The sequence below is a fragment of the Lissotriton helveticus genome, chromosome 12 (assembly GCF_964261635.1).
Source record: "Lissotriton helveticus chromosome 12, aLisHel1.1, whole genome shotgun sequence".
Lineage (NCBI taxonomy): Eukaryota > Metazoa > Chordata > Amphibia > Caudata > Salamandridae > Lissotriton > Lissotriton helveticus.
The window spans coordinates 108,638,728-108,660,182 of NC_136073.1; positions in this window are offsets into that span (position 1 = coordinate 108,638,728).

A 21,455-nucleotide genomic window follows, 5' to 3' on the forward strand; every position below is an offset into this window, starting at 1 on the left:
TATTGAATAAAGAAACACCCGCCCCCAATTAGCCAATTAGCCCGTCACCATTTATAAACAACACCTGTGGCAGCGCGATCCCTTTTGCTGCCATTCCTGCTCAGGTAAGCGCCATGACCACACCACATTCCTCCCCAATTTACAATCAAAACAAAATTAAATTATTGACTTACATAAGTAACATAGTCTCTTAAACGTGTGGAACGAGCAGGACAATTTCTCAACTGATAGCGACCAGAGCCCCTTGACTGAGATTCAGAGATACGAGTGGGAGACACAGAACTAGTATCATTTTGTCCCAATACCCCATCCACCCCCACTGGAATCAACGGAGGAAGAGGAGGAAGAGACATTGGAACAACATCCACCCGTACGGGGACTGGAGGAGCGAGACACACTGGTATAACATCCCCAGAATCATCCCCAAAATCTGATGACACTGAATCCATATCGGAAGGCAAAGTGGGACTCATATCCTGGACATCACTACCACTTTCACAAAACTTTTTAAAGAAAGAAACATTCCTCGAGATGGTTACCCCACCCCTCAATACAGTAATCTTAGTGCCATGAACAGATTTCCCAACCCAGGGTCAGGCTCAAATGGCAAACTAAATTTCCCTTTCCGATGTCTGTTTCTCATCATTACCACATCACCAACATCAAATGTCCGGGCTTTCGCCCCTCGGCTCAGCGCCACTTTGTCGTTCTTCAGCTTTCGGTTTCTCAACTCTCTTGCCACGACAGCATAACTGGCCGGATGAGACTCCAACATTGGCACAAAATCCCCCACAGGACGATTCATACACAAGGACATTGGACTGACTTTAGTAGTGGAATGGGGGGTCAGCCGATACTCCTTCAGAAACAAAAAGATAGTACAATCCAAGTCTTGACGGTCAGAAACAGCAATCCTTAAGGTTTTATTCAAGGTCCTCATAAACCGTTCTACCTCCCCATTAGCTTGAGGCCATAAAGGAGTTACCCTACGATGCAAAATACCCCTTGACTGTAAGTAAGAGGAAAACTCATGACTGGAAAATGGGGGTCCATTGTCAGTACGTAATTCAGAAATCAAACCATGGGTTGCCATAATTTTATCGAACAAAGGAATTGTACGACTTGCGGTGGTAATGTCCATGATCTCCACTTCGGGATACTTAGAAAAGTCATCAATCACCACCAACATATGACGACCATCAGGTAAGCATCCGAAGTCCGCACTAGCCCTTTGCCAAGGAAAAGAAGGAGCCTCCTCAGTGATAATAGGAGCGGGAGCATCTCCCCCTCCAGCAGCCTGACACAGTGCACAACCCAGAACAGTGTTCTCCACCAGAGAGTCCAAACCAGGAAACCATAACTTGGACCTCAAACGAGACTTTGTTTTCACCACCCCTTGATGGACCACATGTGCCAGATCCACTACCCGCTGTTGAAGGCTTGCTGGAATCACCAACCTTGATCCCCTCAAGTCAAGTCAAGTCAAGTCAAGTCAGATAATTTGTATAGCGCGCTACATACCCAGAGGGTCTCAAGGCGCTTGAAGAAGGGTGGGGAGTTACTTGTCGAATATCCACGTTTTGAGTTGCTTTCTGAATGCTAGGTGGTTCTGAGTAAGGCGAAGGTGAGTGGGAAGTGAGTTCCAAGTTTTAGCTGCTAGGTAGGAGAAGGATCTACCTCCCATGGTGGTTTTGTTGATGCGAGGTACAGTGGCAAGGGCTTGGTTGGAGGAACGTAGCTGGCGGGAGGGGGTGTAGAAGGATAGTCGTGTGTTGAGGCATTCGGGTCCGATTTCGTAGAGTGCTTTGTGTGCGTGGGTTAGGAGCCGGAAAGTGATCCTCTTATTGACGGGGAGCCAGTGGAGGTTTTTCAGGTGATCAGAGATGTGTTCTTTACGCGGGATGTCTAATATGAGCCTGGCTGAGGCGTTCTGGATGCGTTGTAGTTTTTTCTGGAGTTTTGCGGTGGTGCCGGCGTAGAGGGTGTTTCCGTAGTCCAGTCGGCTCGTGACCAGAGCGTGGGTGACTGTTTTTCTAGTTTCGGTAGGGATCCAGCGAAATGTTTTTTTGAGCATGCGAAGAATGTTGAAGCAAGATGAAGAAACGGCGTTGACTTGTCTGTTCATCGAGAGTGAGGAATCCAGGATGACGCCCAGGTTCCGTGCGTGGTCCGTCGGGGTGGGTGCTGTTCCAAGGGCCTCTGGCCACCAAGAGTCGTCCCAGGCGGAGGGGGAGGTACCTAAGATGAGGACTTCTGTTTTGTCTGAGTTCAGTTTCAGACGGCTGTGCTTCATCCATTCGGCTACTTCTTTCATTCCTTCGTGTAGGTTGGTTTTGGCCGTGTTAGGGTCTCTGGTGAGTGATAGGATCAGTTGAGTGTCGTCGGCGTAGGAGATGATGTTGAGATTATGTTGGCGTGCGATGGCCGCGAGGGGGCTCATGTAAACGTTGAAGAGGGTGGGACTGAGTGAGGACCCTTGAGGTACGCCGCAGATGACTTCAGTAGCCTCTGACTTGAATGGTGGAAGGCGGACTCTCTGGGTTCTTCCGTAGAGGAACGAGGTGATCCATTCCAGTGCTTTTCCTTGGATTCCGATGTTTTTGAGGCGCTGTAGAAGGGTGCTATGGCAGACTGTGTCGAAGGCTGCGGAAAGGTCGAGGAGGATGAGGGCGACTGTGTCTCCATTGTCCAGTAGAGTTCGAATGTCATCTGTTGCTGCGATGAGGGCTGTTTCGGTGCTGTGCTTGGCTCGGAAGCCGGACTGTGAGGAGTCGAGGGATTTGTTGGTTTCGAGGAATGCGGCGAGCTGGTTGTTGACAGCTTTCTCGATGACTTTGGCCGGGAATGGAAGGAGTGAGATAGGGCGATAGTTTTTGAGTTCGGTGGGGTCAGCTGTGGGTTTCTTCAGGAGGGCGCTGAGTTCGGCATGTTTCCAGCTTTCCGGGAAGGTTGCGGAGTTGAGGGAGCAGTTGATGACGTCTCGGAGGTGCGGTGCAATAATGGAGTCTGCTTTGTTAAAGATGTGGTGAGGGCAAGGGTCAGTGGGGGATCCTGAGTGGATAGAGTTCATCAGACGGATGGTGTCCTCAGTGGAGATAGGCTTCCAGTCATTGAGGATGATCAGGGGGGGTGGGGGTCCTGCAGGGGATTGGGTGGGTTGGTCTCCGGGTTGGTTGTCGAAGCTGTTGTGGATGTCTGCAATTTTGTTGTGGAAGAATGAGGCTAGGGAGTCGCAGAGGGCTTGAGAGGGGGTGATGTCGTTGGAGTTGGCTGAGGGGTTGGTAAATTCCTTGACGATGTTGAAAAGTTCCTTGCTGTTGTGGGCGTTGTTATCTAGACGGTCCTTGAAGGCTGCTTTCTTGGCATTTCGGATTAGTTGGTGGTGTATGCGGGTGGCGTTTTTGAAGGCGTCCTTGGTGCTGGTGGTTGGGTCTTTTTTCCAGGCCTTCTCGAGGGAGCGACAGAGTTTCTTCGATTTCTTAAGGTCATCGTTGAACCAGGAGGCCTTTTTGCTGCCTAGTTTGAATTGTCGTTTTTTCAGTGGTGCTAGGATGTCGGCGCTGTTGGATAACCATTGGGTGAGGTTGGTGGCTGCTTGGTCTGGGTTTGAGGAGTGGGCGGGGGGCTTTTGAAGAAGCGATGAGGAGATCTGGTCGATGGTGATTTTGTTCCAGTTTCTTTGCAGAGTGGGTTGGGGGTGGTTGTTGGATGTGGGCTTGTTGTAGGTGAAGTGAACGCAGCTGTGGTCAGTCCAAAGGAGAGCTGTGGTATGGCTGAAGGAAACATGCTTGCTGGAGGTGAAGATAGGGTCGAGTGTGTGACCTGCGATGTGGGTGGGGGTAGTGACAAGTTGTTTAAGTCCGAGGTTTGCGAGGTTGTCCAAAAGGGTGGTGGTGTTGCGGTCGTTGTTCTTTTCAAGGTGAAAGTTGAGGTCTCCCAAAAGGATGTAGTCCTCGGAGGGGAGCGCGTGTGGAGTGATGAAGTCCGTGATGTCTTCACTAAATTGTGCGCGGGGTCCTGGTGGCCTGTAAAGGAGGGTGCCTCTGAGTGTGGTCTTGGGGTCGGTGTGGATCTGGAAGTGAAGGTGTTCAGAGTTGGCGAGATTGACGTCTGAGCTGGTTGAGATGCGGATGGATTTCTTATGGACGATAGTGATGCCTCCTCCTGTGTGGCCGGTACGGTCCTTTCGAATGATCTTATAGCCTTCCGGGATGGCAATGGTGATGTCTGGGGCTGAAGAGGCATTCATCCATGTTTCTGTTAGGAAGGCGACGTCCGGAGAGATGGTGTCGAGTAGATTCCAGAGGTCAATGGCGTGTCTGTGGACCGAGCGGGTGTTGAGCAGGATGCATTGTAGGTGGTTGGGATCGGATATCTGTTGTGAGTTCGTAGATGAGGAGTTGTTCTTGGTGCCGTCGAACTTGCAGGAGTAGCAGGAAAAGGGTCCATGGGTGTGTCCAGGAGCAGCTAGGACGCAGTTGAGGGAGCGGCCGGGGTTGAGGGCTAGGAGGGTGGTGGCATCGTAAGTAATGCGGGAGGGGTGGACTTTACGAGGACCAGGGGCTCTGGCGCTGGGCGCGGTCCAGGCGCGGACTGGCGTAGACGGGCTTACCTTTGGCGCACCTTCGGCGCGGCCGTAGCGCGTGGACGCTGCGCGTGGGACCATCTGACATTAATGGACAGTGAAGGGGGCCGAGCATGGGAGGGGCAGCAGCTGGGAGGCGGTAGCGGGGAGGAGGGGCGGCCCAGGGAGCACCAACACAGACAAGATGGAGGGTGAATGTGAAACTGAGGCAGGGGCAGCAAATGGGATCAGAGCGCCTACAGCAATGCGGAGCGGAGCGAGAAGCGCTAAATGCCAATACAGCGCTAAATGCCAATACAATCCCTCAACAAACATCCCTCTGGGGAACAGGTCAATTCACCTCGAACATGAAACAACGCTGTCAAGGTAGATCGGGCATCATCAGTACGGCATTTGGTGGCACCCATGACATCATTCCACTTTCCAGACCCAATAGCCGCCAAGCATAACTGAAGACACCCATCATGAACAGTGGCGTCCACCACTTCTTCCAGAGAAATCGGGAGAGGCCGAGACCTCTCGACCACCATCCGAACATACTCCTCGGTCTCCTCAGCATCATTTGTCTCAAACACTGAGGCAGGTCGAAAATGCCGGGACAAATAATCAGCTGGATTCATAGCCCCAGGACGAAACACCACTGTCAAACAGTAATCCTGCAGCTGCAGAATCCACTTCTCAATCCGTGGTGGTGGTTTTGAAGAAGAACCCATAAACAGAGGAATGAGTGGCTTATGGTCTGTATACACTACAAAAGGCTGACCATATAAGTACAGATGGAAATGACGACACCCCCAATGCACTGCAATGGCCTCCTTTTCTATGTGAGAGTATCGTTGTTCAGTAGCAGTTAAAGCACGACTGGCATACGCCACAGGAGCCAATTCACCATTTGTTTGACGCTGGGACAATACTGCCCCCAGCCCACCAGGACTTGCATCTACAGCCAGTTCGGAATCCAAGGCCGGATTGAAATAGGCTAAGGTGGTATCCGCAGACAATGCCCTTTTTGTGGCTTGAAATGCTGATTCTTGCTCAGAACCCCAGTCCCATCGAACATTGGACTTTGTAAGTTCTCGTAGTGGGGCAGTTAGAGTAGACCATCCCGGAATGAAGCGTCCACAATAATTCACCGTGCCCATGAAACTCCTCACCCCAGATACGTTGACAGGAGCAGGAGCAGTCTGGATATCAAGCACCTTCAAGGGATCAGGAGACACACCATTTTGGGAAAAATGATAACCAAAAAATGAAATGTCTGTTCTCAAAAATTCACATTTCTCTCTATGTAAAGTTAACCCATGATCCAGCAAACGTTGGAATACCCCTTTCAGACGACTATGATGCCCATCTAAAGTGGGAGAATGAACCAAAATGTCATCGCTGACATTAATTACTCCTTCCAGTCCTGCCAGCACTCCCCGAATAGTGTCCTGAAATATTTCAGCAGCACTGGAGATGCCAAAACTTAATCGTTTGTAACGCCTCAGCCCAACATGTGTGGAAAAGGTGGTAATTCCCCGGGAAGTAGGGTCAAGCAGCAACTGATGGTATCCAGCGCGGAGATCCATTTTAGAGAACCACCTGGACCCACTGACTTCTACCACAATGTCATCGACTGTGGGAGTGAGATGACGCTCCCGCTTAATTGCCAGGTTGGGTAATCGCATGTCCACACAGATTCTGACTTCTCCAGGCTGTTTAGGTTTGCGGGCAACTACAATTGGGGATACCCACGGAGTCGGACCTTCTGCTTTTTCAATGATGCCAGCTTCTTCCAACTTGATCAACTCCGCCTCCACCTTCGGCCGAAGATGGAAAGCCACGCGCCTATGACGTAGTGCCACTGGCCTAACAGACTCGTCAATATGTAATTTGATCATTTGATCTTTCAGACACCCTATGCCTTCAAACAGTTCAGAGTACTGACCTAGCAAGTCATCCATGGTCCATTGATGGATAGCCAGTGCAAAAACCACCAGCTGTAGGCTCTCAGCAGTCTGACAGCTCAATAGCATCCCATGACCCTCCTTGGTGACATAGATAGCTGTTTTCACGGATTGGGTGCCATGGGAAACCACTGCAGAGAAGACCCCAGCCAACACAAGAGGTTCACTGGCTCCAAAAGCAAATACTTTGACCGATGTATCACTCAATACTGGTAGGCTTGGCAGTCCCTTCATAATGGATTCAGCCATCACATTAATGGATGCACCAGTATCAATCAGTGCCGGCACCAAATAACCATCCACTTTGACATCACATTTGGGCAAACCCCTCCGTACTGCACCTCCAGGCTGTAAAGCATGTAACACATGGACAATCTCTTCATCATCATCCATATCCTCCAATTCTGGAAGAGCAGCAAACACTTGGGCAGACGGCCCAGGAGTAGACCCCCGGGCAGGAACTGAACGGCATACTTTTGCAAAATGATTCACTTTGTTGCAGTTAGAACACCGCTTCCCAACCGCCGGGCAGGTCCCATTATGAGGAAATGAGCCCTCACAGCCATAGCATGTCCGACGTCTATCCACCTTACGAGGCAACATTTTCTGTTTCTCTGACCCCCGAACCATCATGGCATTGACTGGTTCCATCTTTACTGACTGTTGGAGAGCAGCATCCATATGTGCCGCCCTAACCTTTGAAAGTTCTTTTGACCGACCACGGGTCAGCATGTCTGCCATTGGCATATTAGGCACCTGTAGTATTGCCTCACGTAACTTGCTGGAGTAGCAGCCTTGTATGAACTGGGCTCGTATCTCATCTGCCACATTGGGCAACCTACACGTGCTAGCCAATACCTGCAATCTGGCGAAGAAAACATCCACTGACTCATTGGGTAACTGCCTTGCCTGACGTAGCAGAAACCTCTCATAATCAGGATTCGCCAAAGGTTCAAAATGCGCAGTCAGGGCCTGTTTCAACTTATCATAGGTATTGGGCGTTTCCTCCACCACCGATCGCCCCAGCCGATGAATCGCCGCCCCACCAAGATGTAGCAGCATGGGACGCTTCCTCTCCTCATCCAAATTAATCGCCTCAAAGTAGGTCTCCAGACGGTCCACCCACTCTTTCCAACGCGCAACCTGCGCAGAGGGGGGGCCATCTATCAAAAAAGGTTCTACCCGGGGGACTGTAGACATAATTGCGTCCACCCGGACAAGTCAACAGGCGAGCCCAATGTCCAGAAAAATGCCCGCACCAGCCGGGCACACCAGCCACAGGTAACCCAGAGGATCAACACTCCCGGGCCGTCAAAGTTAATGGAACCAGCCAGATCTCCAAGATCAGGCAATACAGAGGCAGCCACCGTGCTCCAGAGGCCCCAAAAGCTCGTCCGACAATCCTTCAGCAAGCAGCAGGAAACTGACAGCCTCCGCACTGACAAGAGCCGTGAGCCAGCCAGCCCACCAGCACTCACACAGAGGTGGCTCCGGACACGCCCCCAATTTCACCGAGGCAGGCAAGGAAACTCCCCGGAGCAAAATGCCAGATGCCGGATCCAAGCAGACAGCATCCAAAAGGTCGAACAGGGACACAGAAACAGTCCGATGAAGCACCGCCAGTCCACTGCTGCCCCAGCAGACAGGCGGGAGAACAGCCTCACAACACTCCGGACCTTCGTCGTCAAAATGTTATGTCGGTAAGTAAACACCAGCACACGCAGGTATGACTGTTCGTCATCCTGGCCGAACCAGGACTCTTTTATTGAATAAAGAAATCCCGCCCCCAATTAGCCAATTAGCCCGTCACCATTTATAAACAACACCTGTGGCAGCGCGATCCCTTTTGCTGCCATTCCTGCTCAGGTAAGCGCCATGACCACACCACAGCAAGGAGGCGGGGCTAGAGGCGGGACTAAGGGTGGGTGTAATGAAAAACATTTGAAGGGCGCAAGAATTTTTTCAACAGGCCCCTTCCACCGACCTGTGTCATTCTCGAAAGCCGTGGCTCTTTCTTGGGACACCTACCCCCGACTCTCATCAGATGATCCTTATCTCATTCATAATGTGCTTTGTTTTAAACCCAGTGCCCCGCGCCCCCAGAGTATTCTCTACTATAATTTGATTGCCCCTTTCTTCTTCAACTAACCCCTCGATTTCTTCAGCTGAAATGTGACGTCACTCCTGAAAGCTCTCCTCAGTTGTCCCCTTTCTTACCCGCCAGCTGCTGTGCTACCCTTTCCTTTCCGTCTTTTTCACATAGAAGAAAGGGAAAGCCAGAGAAAATTTAGCTTTTTAAAGAGCTTCCCGCTTTCTTCCTGTGCACAGCTTCCAGGCGGGGAGTGAGGTCACACCAGAGGAGCAACGAAAGTCAAATATCGGAGTAGGGAGTGAGGGGCCTAGGAAAAACTGTTGGGGGGGAGGGGGGGAGGGAAGAGAGTATCCCCAAGCAAAAGTCAGAGTGGCACTGCGAGAGCTCTCTAAGAAGGGGTGAAGTAATTCAAAGCCTCATTAACAAGCAAACAGGTCTTTCAAAGACCTGTGAAGTACTCGGGTGCGGCTGATGTGCGCGCCCAGAAGCTGTCTCAGTCGGGCTCACACACGAGGGGGGAGAACGAGGGGGTCGGGGCTGAAGCCCTGCCTTGGAGCCAAGCCATTACTGCCCTCCGTGTGAAATCACCAATAAGTGAGCATGCGCCGCGGTGTAGAAATGCGATGCATGCTCACATTACTATGCGTGACAGTGAGTACCGGTACTCTGTTTTTGTGACGGAGAAGTGCCGGTACTCTTGGAGGGGAAAAAAGAAGTGCCGGTACTCAGTACCGGTGAGTACCGGCCCATTTAAAGCCAATAATCTGAAAAGCCAAGTGAGGCCAAATGGTAGGGTGACCAGACTTTTAAAGCCAAAAAACGGGACATTTCACTAAAATAGAAGAAGGACCACAATTTAACTTCAAGGCGGCGCACAGAATGACAGCGCTCATCAGCAGAAAATTATAGAACAAGCAGTAAGAACATAAATAAAACACAATTTTAAGCCTAGTAGCTTGCCTGTTAATGAAATTGCCTTTTTGAAACAACTGCTAACTATCCATGCTTTGTAAAACATAAAAAACACCTCCTGCCATTTTCAGTCGTCCCTCTTTAAAAACTGGGACATGAGCTAAATTTCTTGAAATCTGCCAAAACAGCTGGTGAAAAACGGGGACCGTCCTGGCAAATCTGGGACGCCTGGTCACCCTACTAAAGGGTGTTGTAGAGCCTCCTAGAGAGTTTTAGGCAGCAAAGTTCCTTTGATCTTACTTTGTCATCTCTTAGAGTGAGCCAGCCCAGGAGTAGTGTATGGGGTCGTGTGAGAAGTTGGCCTGATATATAATGTTTCCAATTCTGGAACCACTGTGTATCAGTCCAAACAACCCTTATGGTGTCTGGTTGTAAGTCAACCTTATTAGACAAGCTATCCTAGGGGTAGCATGGACTAAGCAGCCTAAAGGCTTAATTTAAGAGGTTGTGTTAAGCGAGCTGTTTTACCACATACAATCCTGTAATATCAAATGAAAGGACACCACACAAGTATATATTATAACAAGCATTGGCATAGCCAATAGGTCTCGCTTGTAGGACCGTATAAGTATTTAGTTCAAGGATATTGTGCTGCAAAACAAAATACTTATAAGGTCCCACAAGCGAGACCTATTGGCTATGCCAATGCTTGTTTAAATTGGGTAAGCACAGTGATTGCAACAGTCCTAGTGTTCAAAGGGAAGATGTTTACGCATGGAAACATGAAGGCAGGAAAGTTAGAGAAAGAGGGGTGAGGGGTGGCGAGGTCTGGCAGAGAACAGATGGCCGGGCCGTGAAGCAGGGGGCGGGGCAGCGCTGGGGAAGCCTGTGGGACGGTGATTGATGCCTTTGATGTGGGGAGGGAGGAGAGCCTTTTGCGAGCAGATGTCTGGGAGGTGTGGGAGGAGTGCCTGATGCGCGTTCACGTGGTTCACGTGAACTGCATGAAAACGCCATGAAAACGCCAGCAAAAAGCTGGTGGTTTCATGATGTTTTCGCTACTTGAATTCTCGCTCCGCTCGATGCGCATGCGCGCATCGATAGGTCGCGAGACCTAAAAATATATGTATTTATTACTAAAAACAATCCCCAGTATTCTTTATGAATAAAGGGGCACAAGCGTTAAATCAAAAGCACAGTATAACATACAAAGTTGCACAATTTTGGATGAGGCCTAGGGGCCACTCAAACCATATACTAAAAAAATGGTATAAGAGATACCAATCGATCAGTGGTTAGGCCTAGGGCCTAGGGAATCGCTGGGAGCAGTCAGGACTAGCAATGCTGAAGTCGAGAAATTCGCGCGGGATTCGGGTGCAGCACGTAAAGTGCGGCTTGCATCAATGTAAAGTCAATGGTGCGTAAAAGTTACAAAGTTAGAGATTAAGGACACTTCCGCTGAACCTAGAGGAACAAAACTTAAGACACAGACCCTAGAGGTGTGTACCAGTGTGGGAACACCGGCGTTGCAATGTTACCTCACCCACAGGAAGTGGGTGCACAGGGTCGAAGTTGAGTCGGGTTTCGTCACGCAGGTTCTTGGTGCTTGGAGCTGAAAGGGCTGCAGGCGAGGTGAAAGAGAAGTGTCCGGTGGAGTCCAAGGGTGGACTCAAGTCGAAAAGTACCTGAAAGCAGAGGGGACAGAGTCTGGGTCACTCAGCAGTGACCAGGGTGGAACCAGGATGGAACCAGGCAATGTCGGGTGCAATCAGGTGGTTGTCGAGGAGCTTCTCTCCGCTGTCCCGTGGGCTCTGGGGCATCTACGACGTCCAGGAGCGGGTCACGATCTGTCCCACGCAGGCTCTCGCCGTCGGCGCTGTCGGCTTCAAGATTGGAGCAAACAACACTTGGCAAAAGCAATCCACGCGAAACCGGGAGATTGCTTCCCACTCGAACCAGGAGGGTCAGAGTGGGGGCTCCTTTTGTTATTGTTATTGTTATTGTTAATTCCGGCTTCTATAGCGCCAACTCACCGGCAGGTCTCAAGGCGCTTATGACCGAAAAAGCAACAATTACATGATTGTCAGAAACAAAAAAGCAACATCATGTTTAGACCGGGCACAACATATCCCTGAACAAAAAGGTTTTTAAAATTTTTCTGAAACGGAGGAGATTACCCTCTTTACGGAGGGTTTCAGGTAGTTTGTTCCAGATTTTTGGAATCAGAGCAGAGAAAGATCTCCCACCTTTTGTGGCCAGCTTAAACCGAGGGCATACCAACAGCTGTGCATCTGAGGACCTTAATCTCCGTTCCGGGTTATATAGCTCCAACCGTTCCTTTATGTACACAGGTGCTTGCCCATAGATTGCCTTATGGGCAATACACAGGCTTTTAAAGACAGACCTTTGTCCAATGGGCAGCCAATGGAGGCTCTGCAACAGTGGAGAGGCATGGGATCGTCTTGGAAGTTTAAAAACAAGACGTGCAGCATCGTTTAAAACCACCTGCAGTCTACTGATCAGGGTTTTTGGAAGGCCTAGATAAAGGGCATTGCCGTAGTCCAGCCTTGAAATTATTGTGGCAGAGACTACGGTACGAAGCATAGACTGGGATAAAAGGGGGACTAACTTACGCAATTGTCTGATTAGACCATTGCAAGTGCCTACTACAGTGGAGATCTGGCTGCACATTGAAAGTTCGCTATCAATCTTGATACCCAGACTTTTCACCTTATCCGCTGGTATGGGAGTTGGGCCTAATTCCTGGGGCCAATACAGGTCACTCCATGGGGAGCATGTGGATGATATAACTAGAACCTCTGTTTTTTCAGGATTGATCTTCAAAAGGTTCCTGGTCATCCAGCTCACTGTAAATCTTAGAACATCTTGCGCATAGGTCTGTGCCGGCACTGTATTCTCTATGCTCAATAAAAGTTGGGTGTCATCAGCGTAGTTAAATACGCGACATCCCATCTTTGCCAGGGAGCTTATCAAAGGCTGCAGGTATAAGTTAAAAAGAAGTGGGGACAAAGCGGAACCTTGAGGAACCCCGCACTTCAAGTTCCCCACCTCCGATACCTTATCCCCCAACTGAATCCTCTGCGTTCTCCCTACTAAAAAGGATTCCAACCATCTATAGGCCGTGTCTCGAATCCCGCAATTCGCCAGTCTATCCAGGAGCAGAGTATGGCTGACAGTATCGAACGCCGCCGATAGATCTAAAAGTATCAGGGCGCTCGGTTTCTTACTGTCAGCCATCCCTCTAAGTTCGTCCAGCACCGAGAGCATCACCAACTCGGTGCTGTGATGTGCACGAAACCCTGCCTGTAGATCATGGAGAGAGTGGTGTAACTCCAGAAACGAGGCCAGGGCCTTCAGTACATGTTGCTCAAGGATTTTTGACAGAAACGGGAGTTGAGAAATTGGCCTATAGTTTTTCAGAGTATTAGGGTTTGCTCCCGGTTTCTTCATTAGCGGCTTCACTCGAGCTTCTTTGAAGCTCACTGGTATCCGACCTGTAACTAATGAATTATTCAGGAGAGAGAGGATACGATCTTCTAAAGTATGCCGTGCTAAACGAAATACGTTAGGTGGGCAAGGGTCCGCCGGGGAGCCAGATTTGACTTTACTCATAAGTGACTCAAGGGTCATCGCATCCATCAGGGGAAAGTCTGAAATACCAGTTTCTGCCGGCGTCTGAGCAACCTGCAACTTGATGGATTCAGTCATATGACCATTCCCGATGTCCTGTAGAATGGTCTCTACTTTCTCTAGAAAATAGCTTTGAAAGGTGTCGCAGCTAAAAGCTATATCCGTATTTTCAGGTTTTTTGCTCAATTCCGTCAGAATTTTGAATGTTTCCTTCTGGACATTTCCAGCTTGCTTTATACGATTTTCATAATATTTAGCTTTAGTGTCCAGAATAAGCTTCTTATAGATATTGAGCAAAGTTTTATATTGCTCTCGACTTTCCTCATCTTTTTTTCTCCGCCAATTTCGTTCTGAATTACGAAGCTTCTTTTTGTGTTCCCTTAGGTCAGATGTAAACCATGGAGCTCCCTTTCCAGCTCCTTTTACCCTTTGCTGCTTTTCTGGTGCAATCTGGTCAATTGCTCTGATCAGATTGTCAGTAATGTACCTATACTCCTGATCTAGGTCAGTATTAGGGATAGTAGGGAGGACCGATTCCGAAAGAATAGAAGACAATGTTTGTAAATCAACTTTCTTCCATTGGCGGACCTTCTGCATTTTTGGTGGCGGTTTCATTAGCTTTGTGTTAATAGGTACATCACAATAAATTATGTACCTCAGGGGAGCTGGTGCAAATCTGGAGCAACCAGAATCGCAGGTCGAATTTCAAGTTTCGTCGGTACAGGGGCCACAAGCCGGCTGGCAAGTGACCAGACCAACGCGTTGAGCCAAAAGAAGCAGAAGGGCCCCACGCAGCACTCGTCGAGTGTGGAGGGCTGAACTTCGGTGCAAGAGTGGCTCAGGGTTGGGGCTTCTCAAACCCCGGTGCACAGCTTCGAGGGTCACTCGTGGGCTGCACGGTCAGCGTCTCGTGGTCAATTCAAGATGGCGTGCCCCACGCTTCCGGTCGCCTCCACGGGTCTCAGCTCTGCAGGGACTGTGGATCGGGCTGTTGGAAGGCAGGCAAGCTTGATCTCGTCAATCTCTGTCGCTCGAGTTCCGGCGGGAACTGCAACAAAGCAGACGTCGAAGGCTGGATGGTGCCTGTTTGCACAGGGTGGTCACTCCTTGACCACAAGGGAGATTCTTCAGTCTTCTACGTTGAGTAGGATGTCGAAGGGTCCAGAATTTCGTTTCTTATGTTTCATCAGGATAATCTGAAGTGCATTGGCACTGCTCCCACTCTTATTCGAATCTGGGGGGCTGGATTACCTGCTAGGTCCCCTCCTATGGGTAGGACCCAGGAAGTGGGTGGATACACCCCCTTCCTTTGATCCTGGCCGCGCTGGGACGGGGCCTGGAGTGCCCCAGAACCGGTTTGGCCGGATTATGCAAGGGGCAGCCTTGTGCTCCCCAGGCACTGTCTGGTTTCTTTCAAACCTCCCTGCTACAATCCACTATCTCCTGTCTGAGGGGGTGTAACACCGCCCTGCGACAGGAAACCCTTTGTCCAGGCCCCCTTGGCTGAGTTTCGGTCAGCTGCAGGGGGTCATACCTGTGTCTGTGGCAGAAGCATCCATTTTGTGGATGTGAGGCTCTTTTTAAAATTAACCGCATTTCAGTAAAGTAACATGTCTTCTCCCTCTAGAGGGGTGGAATGCTATCCCCGTCACCAGAACTGGCGAGAGGATAGTATTCCAAATCGTATGACACCTTACACAACATGTTTTGATAAAGCCAAACCAAAGTTGCTATATAACCGCGAGGATTATAATGCACTTAATAGTATATGGTATGGCATTATCCTGAAACAGCTTAGGGATTTGTTCCCGACGGCTGCAGACAGGCTCAGCTCATGCTAGAGCTCCATCTCACATTAAACCACGCACTCTGCCTCCAGGATTGATGAGGCCTTCCATAGGAGTGGCTCACAGGTTTATATGTGTCCAGATATAGGTTTAGATATAGGTATACTATACCTAAGCAAGGGGTGATTACACCACCATGCCCCAGCTGAGTGATCAGCCAGTTGTGTCAATTTAAGAACCAGCCAGGGGTGGCAAAAGATATGCTGCAGCCCCTGGTAGGCCTTGGTGGCACCTATGCCCTGAGCACCTATAGTGCAAGGTATAGGGGCTGGCAAGGAGTCCATTTCCAATTGTGGTATGTACCTATAGCACATGTATTAATAATTTAGAGAGAGAACAGCAGGCTGGGGGTCTGTTTAGCAGGCCCACAGCCTCAGTAGTCGAAAACCAGTGAAGCAAAAAGCAAAAAGTTGGGGTGACCATAGGATAGCAGACCCTACTCTCCTACACAACCCCCCCCCCAAACGCAGGGACATTAAACTAACCTTGACCAGATACGTCTTCATGTTCTAAGTGGAAGTACCTGGAGAGACCATCTGCATTACCATGGTCAGTCCCTGGGCGGTGCTCCACTGTAAAGTCCATCCCCTGTAGGGAAATGGACCACCTGAGCAGTTTGGGATTTTCACCCTTCATCTGATTTAGCCACAAGAGGGGCTTATGGTCTGTCTGAACTAGGAAGTGAGTTCCAAACAAGTAGGACCTCAACTTCTTCAGGGCCCAAACCACAGCAAAGGCCTCCCTCTCAATGGCTGACCAACGTTTCTCCCTGGGGGTCAGCCTTCTGCTAATAAAAGCAATGGGCTGGTCTTGACCATCTTGATTAAGTTGTGAAAGCACAGCTCCCACCCCCAACTCAGAAGCATCTGTGTGTACAATGAACTGTTTGGAGTAGTCAGGACTCTTCAGGATAGGTGCAGAGAACATGGCCTTCTTCAGGTCATCAAATGCCTTCTGACAGCTAACTGTCCACTGAACCTTTTTTGGCATCTTCTTGGATGTCAAGTCATTTAATGGTGTCACAATGGACCCATGGTTTTTCACAAACTTTCTGTAATACCCAGTCAGGCCCAAGAAGGCTCTGACTTGTGTCTGGGTAACTGGAGGAGCCCAGTCCTGTATGGTCTGGATTTTGCTCTCCAGTGGTTGAACCTGACCCCCACCTACTAGGTGGCCCAGGTACACAACCTTACTCTGCCCTATCTGGCACTTAGTAGCCTTGATAGTCAGGCCTGCCTTTTGCAGGGCCTCCAGAACCTTCTTCAGGTGGATCAGGTGATCCTCCCAGGTGGAGCTAAAGACAGCAATATCATCTAGATATGCTGCACAAAAGTCATCCAACCCAGCAAGGACTTGATTCACCAACCTTTGGAAGGTGGCAGGTGCATTCTTCAAACCAAAGGGCATCACCACAAACTGATAATGTCCACTGGGGGGAGAGAATGCTGTCTTGGCTTTTGACTCCTCAGCTAGTCTGATTTGCCAGCAGCCAGCTGTCAAATCAAATGTGCTCAGAAACTTGGCAGAAGCCAATCTGTCAATGACCTCATCTGCTCTTGGAATGGGATGTGCATCTGTCCTAGTGACAGCATTGAGGCCTCTGTAGTCCACACAAAACCTCATTTCTCTCTTTCCATCTGGGGTATGAGGTTTTGGCACAAGGACTACTGGGCTGGCCCATGGGCTCTCTGATGGCTCAATCACTCCAAGCTCCAACATCTTTTGCACCTCAGCCTTGATACAATCCCTGACATGGTCAGGTTGCCTGTAGATCTTATTCTTGACAGGCAGACTGTCACCAGTGTCCACCTCATGGGTGCACCAGTTTGTCTGGCTGGGTGTGAGTGAAAACAAGTGTCTGTGGGCTTGCAAAACCTGTCTGCAGTCCATCTGTTGCTGGTCAGTGAGGCTGCCTGCCAAGGCTACTCCATCAACTGAACCATCATCAGGGTTCTGAGAAAGCAGGTCTGGGAGAGGGTCACTCTCTTCCTCCTGTTCCCCATCTGTGGCCATGAGCAAGCTCATGTCCTCCCTGTCCACAAATGCTTTCAAACGATTCACATGGAGCACCCTGTGGGGGCTCCTAGGGGTTCCAAAGTCAACCAAGTAGGTGACTTCTCCCTTTTTCTCAATGATAGGGTAGGGTCCAGTCCATTTGTCCTGGAGTGCTGCTGGGGCCACTGGCTCCAACACCCACACCTTCTGCCCTGGCTGGAACTCAACCAGAACAGCCTTTTGGTCATGCCAAGCTTTCTGCAATTCTTGACTGGCCTCCAGGTTTTTGGATGCTCTTTCCATATACTCAGCCATCCTGGAGCGGAGACCAAGTACATAGTCCACTACATCTAGCTTAGGCTTTTTGAGAGGTAACTCCCATCCTTCCTTCACCAAACATAGTGGACCCCTCACAGGGTGGCCAAACAAAAGTTCAAAAGGGCTGTAGCCAACCCCCTTCTGTGGGACCTCTCTGTAAGCAAAGAGCAAGCAGGGTAAAAGAATGTCCCATTTCCGCCTAAGCTTCTCTGGTAATCCTTTTATCATTCCCTTGAGGGTCTTGTTGAATCTCTCCACAAGCCCATTGCACTGTGGGTGATAGGGTGTGGTAAACTTGTAGTTTACTCCACATTCCTTCCACATTGCTTTTAGATAACTAGACATGAAGTTAGTACCTCTGTCTGATAATACCTCCTTTGGAAAGCCCACTCTTGAGAAAACTGCAATGAGGGCTTTTGCCACCACAGGTGCTGTGGTGGTCCTCAGGGGAATTGCTTCTGGGTACCTGGTGGCATGATCCACTACCACCAGTATAAATCTGTTCCCAGATGCTGTTTGAGGATCCATGGGACCCACAATGTCTATTCCAACACGTTCAAAGGGTACCCCCACCACAGGTAGTGGTATTAGGGGGGCCTTTGTTGTGCCACCTGACTTACCACTGGCTTGGCAAGTGACACAGGAGCGACAAAACTCCTTGACATTTTCTGACATATGAGGCCAGTGAAAGTGTGAAACAAGCCTGTCCCACGTTTTGTTCTGGCCTAAGTGTCCTGCTAGGGGGATATCATGGGCCAAGGTAAGAAGGAACCCCCTAAACTTCAGAGGTATGACCAACCTCCTGGCTGTACCAGGCTTGGGGTCTCTAGCCTCTGAGTAAAGGAGTCCATCATCCCAATACACAGTATGGGTACCTTGGGCATCCCCTGCAGCCTCAGCAGCAGCCTGCTGTCTGAGGGGTTCAAGTGAAGGGCAATCTAATTGAGCCTGCCTCAGGTCTGCCCTTGAGGGTCCCCCTGTCCCCAGAAACTCAACCTGGTCAGGTTCAAGTTCCTCAGAGACAGTCTCCTCTTGGACTGCAGAATCAGTTTCCTGTGAAACTTGATCCTCAACCTGGGGCAAGGTGGAAGGCTCAGCCTTTCCTCTATTGCTCCTTCTCTTGGGTTGTGGTTGGTCTATTGTTTCCAGATCCACCACTGGTTCAGGAAGGCACTTCTTAGCCTGAGACCTTGTCACTGCAAGGACATGAGCTGAAATCCCTAGCATTTCTGCATGAGTCCTGTACTCCACTTCTGACCAAACTGAGCTTTCAAGATCATTGCCTAACAGACAGTCTACTGGGAGGTCTGCACTCACAACAACTTTCTTTAGGCCATTTACCCCTCCCCAGGAGAAGTTCACAACTGCCACACTATGGGAAGTAGTGGAGTTGCTTGCATTGGTCACTAGGTAACTTTCACCTAGTACAATCTGCCCAGGGTCCACAAAGTCAGGTGTCACCATTGTGACACTGGCACATGTGTCCCTGTAGGCCTGAGCCAGTTTCTCATTGATTAAAGGCGTCTGCCTATATTTGCCCAGGTTACTGGGACTCACTGTAGTGGACAAAGCTAGGTCCACATCATATAGGAGAACTGCCTGAGTAGGGATTCTGACTAGGCCAGATCCTACTTCAGTACCCAGGGTTAACCCTACTACACCCTTTGGCTGTGTTCCACCACTGCTTACTGAACTAGGGGGTGTAGGTGCTTTAGGAGCTGCAGTGGTGGGGACTGGATTTGTCTTGGTGCATTCACTGCCCCAGTGTGAAACTGATTTGCAGTTATTACACCAAGGTTTCTTTGGGCCATTCTTCTTTTTCTTGTTCCCATTCCCATTTTGGGGACCACCCTCCTAATTATTAGTTTGGGGGCCTGAAGACTTCTGGTCCTTTTCTTTATCTTTCTGATTCCCACCCTTCTGGTCTGTTTTCTTCTGGTCACCACCTTGGTTCTGGGGTTTCTGCTTAATCCTTGTTCTGACCCATTTGTCTGCCTTCTTTCCCAATTCTTGGGGAGAGGTCAGATCAGAGTCAATAAGGTATTGATGCAACAGCTGGTTTGTACAGTTATTAAGGATCTGTTCTCTCATGATAAGATTGTACAATCCTGTATAGTCTGAAACTTTACTTCCCTGCAACCAACCCTCCAGAGCCTTAGTGGCACAATCCACAAAATCAGTCCAGTCCTGAGTCTGTGCTTTTTGGGTGTCTCTGAACAACAACCTGTATTGCTCAGTGGTTAGGCCAAACCCTTCAATAAGAGCACTCTTCAGGACAGAGTAGTTTTTGGCATCCTCAGGTCTAACTGTGAGGAGCCTGTCCCTCCCTTTCTCTGAAAAGGAGTACCATAAAATTGCAGCCCACTGATCCTGAGGAACCTGCTGTAACATGCAGGCTCTCTCAAGAGCAGTCATCCATTTGTGGATGTCATCCCCTTCCTTGTAGGGGGCCACAATTTTTGTCAGGTTTCAATTATCATAGCTCCTGTCTTTTTCTCTAGGAAATATGCTGCCACCAGTGGCATCTAAGCCACACAATTTCTGCTCTCTTGCCAAGGCAAGTCTAGCTTGAGCCAGGGCTACCTCCTCCCTCTCTATTTGGAGTTTGACAGCTCTCATCCTGGCCTTATGCTCTATCTTTTGTGAGGCAGTCATGCCTCTCTGAGATTCTCTGGAGGCACTAGAAATACGAGAGTCCCCTGATGGAGATCTCACTCTTCTGTTGCCTGGGAGAATGCTCTGGTGGGATCTGGGGAGGTGCTGGCCCTCTCCATTTCCCAGTAGGTTTAAGTTGGGCTGGTTAAGCCTGGCAACTACAACCTGGTTAACCCCTTGATCCTGATCTTCAGGTTCATCTAAGTCTGAACCATCCTCCTCCTCTTCCTCTTCTTCTTCCTCCTCCTCTGGAGTGGTATCAGTTACAGGGGGGTTCACTCCATCTCCTGACTCTAAGGGAACTGCATTCGCCTTTTCTAAGTCATCCTGTTCTAGAATGGCTATCAGGGAAGGACTGGTGGGACTTCTGCCCCTTTTTAACCCTCTTGAGATGCACAAGGCAACCAAGTCTTTGTGGGTTAGCTTGTCATAGCTGGAAGTTGCCTTGGTAAGGTCAACTGTCACAGAACCAGACCCTGAGGCCTTTCCTGTGTCAGACATGACTCTAGTGTGGTGTAAGTGATGCACCTACCTACACTAAGTGTTTCCCTACTGTACCTTACTAGTGAGTTGTAGTCAGGGTGTGCTAATCCCTTTACTCTACAACTACTAAGTTCAGTAGAACTTAATATGCTAAGCTTTTGATTTATATGTACCTAGAGGTACTTGATGTGATCTTTCAATTTGATAAAAAGATTGCAATGGTAAAACAACAGCAAGCTCAAATCCCACCGCTGCCACCAATGTGAGAAGTTGGCCTGATATATAATGTTTCCAATTCTGGAACCACTGTGTATCAGTCCAAACAACCCTTATGGTGTCTGGTTGTAAGTCAACCTTATTAGACAAGCTATCCTAGGGGTAGCATGGACTAAGCAGCCTAAAGGCTTAACTTAAGAGGTCGTGTTAAGCGAGCTGTTTTACCACATACAATCCTGTAATATCAAATGAAAGGACACCACACAAGTATATATTATAAAAATATATGTATTTATTACTAAAAACAATCCCCAGTATTCTTTATGAATAATGGGGCACAAGCGTTAAATCAAAAGCACAGTATAACATACAAAGTTGCACAATTTTGGATGAGGCCTAGGGGCCACTCAAACCATATACTAAAAAAATGGTATAAGAGATACCAATCGATCAGTGGTTAGGCCTAGGGCCTAGGGAATCGCTGGGAGCAGTCAGGACTAGCAATGCTGAAGTCGGGAAAAGCCCGCGGGATTCGGGTGCAGCACCTAAAGTGCGGCTTGCATCAATGTAAAGTCAATGGTGCGTAAAAGTTACAAAGTTAGAGATTAAGGACACTTCCGCTGAACCTAGAGGAACAAAACTTAAGACACAGACCCTAGAGGTGTGTACCAGTGTGGGAACACCGGCGTTGCAATGTTACCTCACCCACAGGAAGTGGGTGCACAGGGTCGAAGTTGAGTCGGGTTTCGTCA